At 41.7% G+C, this 10,457-nt stretch overlaps 1 long non-coding RNA gene across 1 annotated transcript; it reads left to right on the plus strand.

The window, feature by feature from the left end:
- Positions 1–5,544: 5,544 nt before the first annotated feature.
- Positions 5,545–8,586, plus strand: LOC108522412 (uncharacterized). The gene is made up of 3 exons (XR_001883460.1): positions 5,545–5,585; positions 6,688–6,815; positions 7,858–8,586. It is a non-coding gene; the product is annotated as an uncharacterized LOC108522412 (long non-coding RNA).
- Positions 8,587–10,457: the final 1,871 nt, after the last annotated feature.

The raw sequence follows: 10,457 nt of genomic DNA on the forward strand, positions 1-10,457 counted from the left end.
TAAGCTAAGCAACTTCAGCAAAGTCTCAGGATACAAAATCAATGTGCAAAAATCACAAGCATTCGTATACACAAATAACAGACAAACAGAGAGCCAAATCATGAGTGAACTCCCATTCACAATTGCTACAAAGAGAATAAAACATCTAGGAATCCAACTTTCAAGGGATGTGAAAGGCCTCTTCAAGGAGAACTACAAACCACTGCTCAAGGAAATAAAAGAGGACCCAAACAAATGGAAAAACATTCCATGCTCAAGGATAGGAAGAATCAATACCATGAAAATGGCCATACTGCCCAAGATAATTTATAGATTCAATGCCATCCCCATCAAGCTACCAATGACTTTCTTCACAGAATTGGAAAAAAACTGCTTTAAAGTTCATATGGAACCAAAAAAGAGCCTGCATAGCCAAGACTATCCTAAGCAAAAAGAATGAAGCTGGAGACATCACGCTACGTGACTTCAAACTATACTACAGGGCTACAGTAACCAAAACAGCACAGAACTTGTACCAAAACAGAGATATAGACCAATGGAACAGAACAGAGCCCTCAGAAATAACACCACACGTCTACAGCCATCTGATCTTTGACAAACCTGACAAAAACAAGAAATGGGGATAGGAGTCCCTATTTAATAAATGATGCTGGGTAAACTGGCTAGCCATATGTAGAAAGCTGAAACTGTGTCCCTTCCTTAGACCTGATACAAAAAATTAATTCAAGATGGATTAAAGACTTAAATGTTAGACCTAAAACCATAAAAATCCTGGAAGAAAATCTGGGAAATACCACTCAGGACATAGGCATGGGCAAGTATTTCATGACTAAAACACCAAAAGCAATGCAACAAAAGCCAAAATAGACAAATGGGATCTAATTAAACTAAAGATTTTCTGCACAGCAAAAGAAACTACCATCAGAGTGAACAGGCAACCTACAGAATGGGAGAAAATTTTTGCAATCTACCCTTCTGACAAAGGGCTAATATCCAGAATCTACAAATAACTTCAACAAATTTACAAGAAAAAAATAACAACAACAACCTCATCGAAAAGTGGGCAAAGGATATGAACAGACGCTTCTCAAAAGAAGACATTTATGCATCCAATAGATGGAAGAAAAAATGCTCTTCATCACTGGCCATCAGAGAAATGCAAATCAAAACCACAATGAGATACCATCTCACACCAGTTAGAGTGGTGATCATTAAAAAGTCAGGAAACAACAGATGCTGGAGAGGATGTGAAGAAATAGGAACGCTTTTACACTGTTGGTGGGACTGTAAGTTCATCCATTGTGGAAGACAGTGTGGCGATTTCTCAAGGATCTAGAACTAGAAATACCATTTGACTCAGCAATCCCATTACTGGGTGTATACCCAAAGGATTATAAATCATGCTACTATAAAGACACATGCACATTTATGTTTATTCCAGCACTATTCACAATGGCAAAGACTTGGATCCAATCCAAATGTCCATCAATGATAGACTGGATTATATACACCATGGAATACTATGCAACCATAAAAAAGGATGAGTTCATGTCCTTTGCAGGGACATTGATGAAGCTGGAAACCATCATTCTGAGCAAACTATTGCAAGGACAGAAAACCAAACATTACGTGTTCTAACTTATAGGTGGGGAGTGAACAATGAGAACATTTGGACACAGGGCAGGCAACATCACACACTGGGGCCTGTCGTTGGGGGGGGTGGGGGGTAGGGAGAGGGATAGCATTAGGAGAAATACCTAATGTAAATGGTGAGTTAATGGGTGCAGCAAACCAACATGGCACATGTATACCTATGTAACAAAACTGCAGGTTGTGCACATGTACCCTATAACTTAAAGAATTAAAAAAAACAACTTGCTATATCATAGTTGTATGTATTTTTGAGGTACATGTGACATTTTTATACATATGTATAACTGGGATATGCATCACCTCAAACATTTAAGGACAGTTTTTGAAGAGAGAGAATTTCACAGTACGAGTTAGGAAGCGCCTCTGCCTGTGGTCATGTCCCCTCTCTCATAAGTAATTTTTCACAGCTTCTTTCATTTTATTCTGTTTACTCTAGTAACTGGGGTGCTTCTTAGTGTGAGTACAAAGGAAGGTGGGGGTCAGGACCAACATGCACATACAGGTATGTCCTCAGTGTCTGCGTCTCAAGTAGCACTTTTCCAAAATGACATTCAAATAATTATGAGGTTAAAATTCTATATATATATTTTTGTTTCTTGGATTTTAAACCCTAAATTTGGCCTACTGTCAAGTTCATAACTATAAATAGAACTTGTATGTCGTAGAGATTAGCAAGTTAGTGGTTTCTTTGATTTATGTCCTATGAACCAGTATTTTTTTTAGATTGCTAATAAACTTTAAAAAAAGATAAAAAAGAAACATTTTTAAATTTTTGAATTAATTTCTAAATTTACCTTTTAATCAGTGAATTGTCCCTTGATTGAGCTGTGGCCAGGGAGTGTCATCTCTGATATCCACTCTGTGGAGGTTGTCGACATGAGCTTTGTATCCCTCTTTGTGACTTTTTGTAAGTTTTCCATGGCACTGGAGAAGAATGTGTGTGCTTCTGTTGCTGGGTGAATAAAATGTCCCTTATATGCTGCTTGTGAAGTGCATATTAATTAGGATAAGGCTGAAGTGCCCAAACAAAGAGACCCAATGCAGGGCTGAAGCCCATTGCATGTGATTGCTCCCCACGGCACTGACCCACGGCCGCAGGGCTGGGTGGGTGCCGCTCCACATGGCCAGCCAGCCTAGGACCCAGGCTGTGGGTTCGGCCGCCTTCACTATGTGGTGTCCCGGGCTGTCCTCTGAGCATCTCTGCTCCAGGAGAGTGGGAGCGTGTCTTCCTCACTGTTTTTCCTCCAGACAGTGCCCAGCACACAGGAAGCTTTCAGTAAGTATTTGTTAAGAACACGAATCAATGAATGAAGAAAAGATGGCCCCTTAGTCATCATAGCAGCAACATTTAATAAATGCTTTTTTTAAGTTAAACATTTTTTTTTTCAATTAGCAGGACATCATATGCCTCAAAATTTAAAAGATACAAAATAACATCATCACCATCACCATCATCACTATTATTTTGGTAGATTTCTCAGCCTGCCAGTTCCCTTTCCCGGAGGCATCTGCTGTTAACAGCTTATTTGTGTTCTCCAGATGTACTTCATACATACACAAGCATACATGCATATGTGCAGACTGGTTTCCAAAAAGTTTTTCTATCACACTAAAATGGTTCAACTTCAACCTTGTTTATTCCATTATTTCTGAATTCACGTGGAGAATGTATTTGGTGTAATTTATTGAGAGGACATTAGGCGGCAGTATAGTATCACAAGGAGGAGGCTGGGGCTGTCTACACAGTTTTTTTGGCCTGGCACCATGGCTCACACCTGTAATTCCAGCACTTTGGGAGGCCGAGGAGGAGGTTCGCTTGAGCCTAGGAGTTCAAGACCAGCCTGATCAACATAGCAAGACCTGTAGCTACCGGAAAGTCTGAGGCTGGAGAAGCTGCAGTGAGCTGTGATTGCACCACTGCACTCCAAAGGAAGATAGAGGTGTTGTGTGGCTATTACATATCTTGCCATATATTTCCAAGTTTTGCTATTATAAATGATGACTCAATCCCTTGAGTCATAAGTCATAATGCCTTGAGCCTGAGTCAGGAGGGAGCTGGGTGCTTATACACTGGGTCCTGTCAGTTATTGTTGAGTGTTTTTCCCTCTGCATATCTGACCTGCTGCACACTGAAGTTCTTGAAAGAGCCTTTGGGCCCAGAGATGAGATATAGGCATTTGGATCTTACTGGAGTTGGTGCTGGAAAGCTAGGGTCTGAGGGCCATTGGGGGAGGGTCACTGACACCCTAGCTCTTGGAATCTTAGAATTTTGGAGCAAAAAGGTAGCTCAGAGCTATTCTAGTCTACTTCCTCCCTACTCTCGTGGAGGTGGGATGTGTTTCGCTGAGTACTGCATTCCCATCGTGAAGAGGAGGCTCAGACAAGAAAACATTTTGCAGCCCCCATTTTCCTCCCAAGTTCTGTCAAGAGAGAGATTGTGGCTTGATATATGTACATTTTTAAGGTAAGTTTGGAAGCCTCTCACGAATTAAAACAGAAAAGTCATTATTATAATACATACATATATTACATATATATGTATATATATATTTATATATGTATTTTTTTTTCCTCAGAGACTGGGTCTTGCTCTGTTGCCCAAGCTGGAGTGCAATGGTGCCATCATGGCTGAATGCCTTGAACATATCTTGTCTTCTCACCTTTTCAGGCAAGCCCACACTCATCTCAAAGAAAATACATTGAAGGTCATGTTAAACAGAGTCTTTCTGCTCTTACTACTTCTCCGTGTCATTTGTCTTTTTTCCACACACATTCCTTTTCCTCTGCATTCCTGAGGTTGTTCTCATTTCACTAGTTGGTACAGAGCACCCCATCCTGCCCTTATCTGTGGGGAGCTCTCCAGCCACTCCTGCTGGAATGGGCACATTCTACGAAGGCCTGGGCCTGATCCTCGGGTCCCTTTGCCTCCCTGTGCTTGGCACAGTGACTGGCAAATCTAGATCCCATTCATGTTGGATAAAATAACTTGCCTGCCAATATTTTAGACCTCCTGAGTGTTACAAATATGCAACGGCCCCAGAAATCGAGCATCTGTCTGCTGAGCAGTTAAGCAACAAGACTATCTATAATCATAGACTGTGCGGGGCAGACAGCAATTGCTGCAGAGTTTAATAACTACAGCTGTTAACTGGGCCTGGCCCTCTCCCTTTGGAGAGTCAGTCTTCTTCCTAAGCTCCTACACTCTCCTACACAGCCACAGTGCCCTCATCGAAACCAGAAATTTAGCACTGACACAACACTGCCATCCAGTCCACGCATCCCAAGTTTCACCAACTGTACCAGTCTGGTCTTTCAGAGCAAAAACAAAGCAGAACGAAAAATGTCTTTCCTTTTCCCTCTTCCTTTCTGCCCCAGGACTGCCTCCTGGATCACACACTGCATTTAGTTGTCCACAATGTGGAAGAGTTCCTTGGGCTTTCTGTATATGTCACGGCCTTGCCATTTTTGAAGAGTACGAGCCAGTTACTTTGTAGAAGGCCTCTCAGTTTGAGTCTGTTTGATGTTTATTCACAACTAAGTTCAGATTATACATTTTTGGTAATAATGCCACAGAAGTAATGTATCTTGTCAGGAGGCCTGTGATGTCAATATGTCTCCTTGTTGGTGATGTTAACTTTGATCACTTATTTAAGACAGTGTCTGCCAGGTTTCTTGACTTTGGTACATGCACTATTTAAATCAGTTCCTGAGATAATTATTATTATCTTCATTTTACAGATGAGGAGACTGAGGCAAAAAGACTTGCCGTGGCTGGACACAGTGTCTCACGCCTGTAATTCCAGGGAGGCCAAGGCAGGCAGATCACCTGAGCTCAGGAGTTTGATACCAGTCTGGACAACATGGTGAAACCCTTTCTCCACCAAAAATATAAAAAATTGGCCAGGCGTGGTGGTGCTACTTGGGAGGCTGAGGTACCTGCTACTTGGGAGGCTGAGGTGGGAGGATTGCTTGAGCCTTGGAAGTCAAGGCTGCAGTGAGCCGAAATCATGCAACTGTACTTTAGCGTGGGTGACAGAGACCCTGTCTCAAAAAAAAAAAAAAAAAAAAAGACTTGCTGAAAGTCATGCTCAAAAGCCAGGATCCTAACCCACTGGGCCTGGCTCCAGGCAAGTACTCCTAGTGACCGCATAGGAGGCAGAGTGCTGCAACTGGGCCTGGAGGAGGTTGGCCTTGAAAGAGGGGTAACATGGATTGGCAGAAAGGTCAATGCAGTGCTGCTAAGCCTGGAGTTCCTCTGTCAGTGTCTGCTTGGCCATGGTGTCCCCTGGACCCTGGCATTCCTGCAGGGGTGACTTCTGCTGAGGATGGGCATGAGATGTGGCTGGTGCCAACCTGGGCCTGGCTCTCTCCCTCTAGAGAGCCAGGGCTGGGTTGGCTTGAGGTTACTACAGCTCCGAGGCCCCATTTTATGTCAAAGTTCCTTGTAACTTTTGAGGGGTCATGATGTGCCCCCAGTTTTGAGCTTTGCCACACCTTAGATCATGAACAAAAAGGGATGATCTGTATTTTGGAATGTCATGTAGCAAGAGCTGACCCTTGAGTCTCCAGTCCCCTGCTCTTCCCGCATTGCTGACCCCACAGTTTGCCCAGACTAGGGCTGCCCTTGGCTGTGCCCTCCTCTTCATGGCTTCACACAGCTCTGCTCCTGATTTCTGCTCAGTCACGTTTTCTCTGCTTCACAGAAACACTTCTGGATTCACAATGCCTTGGTTGGGATTTCCCAGACACGGAGCCTGAGGAAGGAGGGAGCTGGGGTATTTATACACTGGGTCCTGTCGGTCATTGTTGAGTGTGAATCCCTCTGTATGTCTAACCTGCTGCATTTGCAGGTTCTGGCACAGAGATGAGATGCTGGTGGTTGGAGCTGATTGAAGTTGGTGCTGGAAAACTAGGGTCCGAAGGCCATAGTGGGGAGAGTCACTGACATCCTAGCTCATGGAATCTTAAAGTTTTGGAGCAGAAAGGGAGCTCAGAGTTATTCTAGCCTACTCCCTCCCTTCTCTCATGGGCCAGGATGTGCTTCTTGAGCACTGCGTTCCCATCATGACGAGGAGGCTCAGACAGGAGAACATCCTGCAGACCGCATTTTCTCTCCGAATCTGTCAAGAGGGAGAGACCCTGACATAATTGCATTTTATTAGGTAAGTTTGGAATCTTCTTGTTTATGAATTAAATGCAGAAAAGTTATTATTATAATTGATAGATCTTTTTATTTGTTTGTTTTGTTCGTTTTGAGATAGGATTTTGCTCTGTCACCCAGGCTGGACCACAGTGGTGGAATCACAGCTCACTACAATCTTGAACTCCTGGACTCAAGGGATCCTTCCACCTCAGCCTCCAAAGTGTTAATAGCTAGGACCACAGGCACATGCCACTACTCCTGGCTATTTTTGTTCATTTTTTGTAGATAGGGTCTTGCGGTGTTGCCCAGGCTGGTCTCAAACGCCTGGACTCAAGTAATCCTCCTGCCTCAGTCTCCCAGAGTGACTATACATGTGAGCTACCATACCCGGCCAATATATCTTAACTACTTTACTCACACTCCATTATGAACCCAAATAATATGTTTTTAAAAATACTTAAAATTTAGGAAGAAGGTGACCCTCCTCATATAAAATAAATACCAGCATGCACACACACACACACACACACACACTAACATGTGAATAACACAGCTCTTTCAGTAGGACATGTACTTAAATGTGCTCTGCTTCATGTTCTACCACTGTGCTTTAGCAGCTGTTTGATGGTGAGACGAAGCTCAGTTTCTCTGAGCTTTGCTTTTATCATGTGTAAAATGGGGATTAAAAACAATATCTACTCCATGAGTAGCGAAGAGTAAACAGTGAATGCTAGATGGTATTTTAGGAGAAAGAAGTAGGCTTGTTGTACTAGTCAGCTATTGCCAAAACAGTGCTATATATCAACCAGCCCGAACTCATTGCCCCCTGGAGGTGCACTTCTGGAATGGGGGCATCAAGGGCTCTGCAGACCCTCTCCTAAGTAAAACAACCATCATTGGTGAAAATTATTAAAAAGAAACAGCCACATAAAATCTCTGAAATTCTCCTAAAGGCATCCTGCAAATGGAAAAGCATTTATTCAAGAATATTACTAAATGTTGGTAAGAATGATGGGGTCTGTGGCACTGATCCATGATCTCCTTCCTCTCCCTGCTTGAAGTTTGATTCCAGGTGGATGTGGTCAACAAGATGGACTCCCTCCCCACCTGAGCTCCTGATTTGGGGCAATGGATGCACCATAGTAGATGGCATCTCACATCTCTCTCCAGCTCGATGTTGCAGAAGCTGTATTACAGACAAGTGTGGCCAAGAGATCCATGACTCTCTTCTTACACCTATGAGCACCAACTGGAGTGCAGTGGATTAAACATGACAGGGCCCATCTGGGGGCAAGGTTGAGCCTTGCCAGTTTGATATTGGGGGCTAAGTGGAGTGGCTACTATAGAAAATCTGGTGTACGTTGTGCTATAAATTGGTCTTTCTGTATTGTTCTGTCATAAAGACGAGTACCTTAGGATAGAACACAGGCTTAGGACCCCGTAAGACTGCTGTACAAGTCAACCCAGCAAACTGGTCAGTTACAAACTTTGCTGCAGGTCTCTGAAAAAAAAAAACTGGATAAAGTTTCCCTCTCATCTTGTTTCATGTCCTTGGGAGCTTGACCTTGTAACCATGTGGCAGTACTCAGTACTTTCTCTTGGTCTCCACCATCCACAGAACAGGAATTTTGGAATTCATGTCATAGTTGGCTCTAAAAATTATCTTAAGCAGTTAAAAGCCATCGAAAGCTCAAAATTGGCTACTCTAGGCCCCTTCTGGGAAGAGCAGTGGAAACTGCCCAATGCTGAAGCTTTGTGGCTAAGGCTTTGTCTGTTTCCAATGGCAGCCTTGGTTCAGGGTTCAATTCCTGGCTTAGGGAATGAGTCACTCCTTGTTTGATATCTATATGACCTTTACCGTTTGTTGATTCTCCTCCCCTCCATGAACCATCTTGAATTTTCCTTTCTCTGAGCACCCAGGAGGTTATGTTTGGTAAAGTTCAAAAGTCAGAAATACTGGTGATTTGGCAAGACTAATGTTGGGTAATAAGAGATTTAAAAGGATTTTTTAAAAGAGCACTATGATTAAAAGTCAGCTTAATTAAAACCACATATTCAAGCTCTAACAGCCTGGAACTCCTTGAGAAAAATAGGAGATGCCACAGACCCTGTTTTGGGAAAATCCTCTGTTTTCCTCATAAAACCCCAGGAACTGAAAGTGGATAGATCTCTCTCAAAATCTAAGGCTCTGTTCTGTTTTGTATTGTGTTATCCAACATTTTTGACTTCTGGGGATATCAGATATTACTTCACATTGCGAGAGAGATTTGGTGTGTAATGACTAGGTAGGAAATATACTTTCAGGGGTGGCTAATGGCAGTTATGGGGAGATACTCAGCTCTTTGTATGTTTGGATCAGAGAAGCATGCTCTTGGCTACCTAGAAGGTATGAAAATGTCCCCACACCCACAGTGAGAGATAAGACTCTCAGGGGGATGGGCTAATCATATAATGTGCTGATTGTCTTTGGATTGCTTTGCAATGAAACGCATGGTAAAATAATTACACTGTTGTTCTGTAGTGTTTCTTTTTTGGGGATCTAGGATCCAATATGAAAAATGGGATCTTTAATTTTGGGGATTTTTTTTTTTTTTTTTTTTTGCCTTCCAGTTGTGCCCACTTATTAGGCTGCAGAAACTGCATGCTTTCCTGGCCCTGTTCCTCCAAGGGCTCCACCCTGAAACCAGTAATCTAAGTAAGAAACTGGCAAATGAAAAACCCTACAACTACTGGATCTTTTGTCTGACTGTGCATTTATATGTGCTGTGTGTGATATTTATATATGAAAGAGCTCTGATTAATTGGCTTAAAAATATTAAGTGTTTAAATCAAATATTTTGTCAGAAAATAAAATTGTAATGATTTTAGTAGGTTACTGAAGAAACAGTTTTACATGCAAGGTGTGTGAGGAAAGTGAAATGTGTTTTTGGTAAGAGATTATAAGAAGGCAATGGAATATGGGTTTTCTTGGGCCTAGTTTAGAAGGCTAAAGGATTATTTTAAGTTAGGTAGGATAAAGTTGAAGGTTTGAACAAGTTGTGGAAAGTTTGTGAAAAATTAATCTTGTAAAAAATTTTCTGTATGAACATATCGGCCAAAGTAAAAGGCGTATTACTTAGTTTTCCGTAAATTGAACACAACAGGTTTTCTTAGAGCACTGATCTGTTCTTTCACAAAATTTGTAAAGGTTTATAAAAGGTTTATGAGAATCTTATTTTATGGTCAAATATTAAAATTAGGTAGATTTGTCTATAAGGTTTTCTTAAGAATTGGATTTGACATAAGAGTACGCTAATCTAAAGGTGAAATTTGGTTTATTTGGTATAAAAGTCATACAGAAACTATTGTCAAATATGAAGTGCCTTGGGCTATATTTGTATAAATATATTATTGGTATGTGTTCCAAAATTATGGAAAACTCCTATAATTCTGATATGACTCAGTGTATGTTATTAATAGTTATATTTGTTATGTAAAATTGTTGTATGCCATAGAAGTAACCAAATTCCTTTTTAAAAATTTTATTATACTTTAAGTTCTGGGGTACATGTGCAGAACATGCAGGTTTGTTACATAGGTATACGTGTGCCATACTGGTTTGCTGCAACCATCAACCCGTCATCTACATTGGGTATTTCTCCTAATGCTATCCCTCCTCTAG

Source organism: Rhinopithecus bieti, unplaced genomic scaffold (genome assembly GCF_001698545.2).
Source record: "Rhinopithecus bieti isolate Rb0 unplaced genomic scaffold, ASM169854v2 scaffold_56174, whole genome shotgun sequence".
NCBI classification, from domain to species: Eukaryota; Metazoa; Chordata; class Mammalia; order Primates; family Cercopithecidae; genus Rhinopithecus; species Rhinopithecus bieti.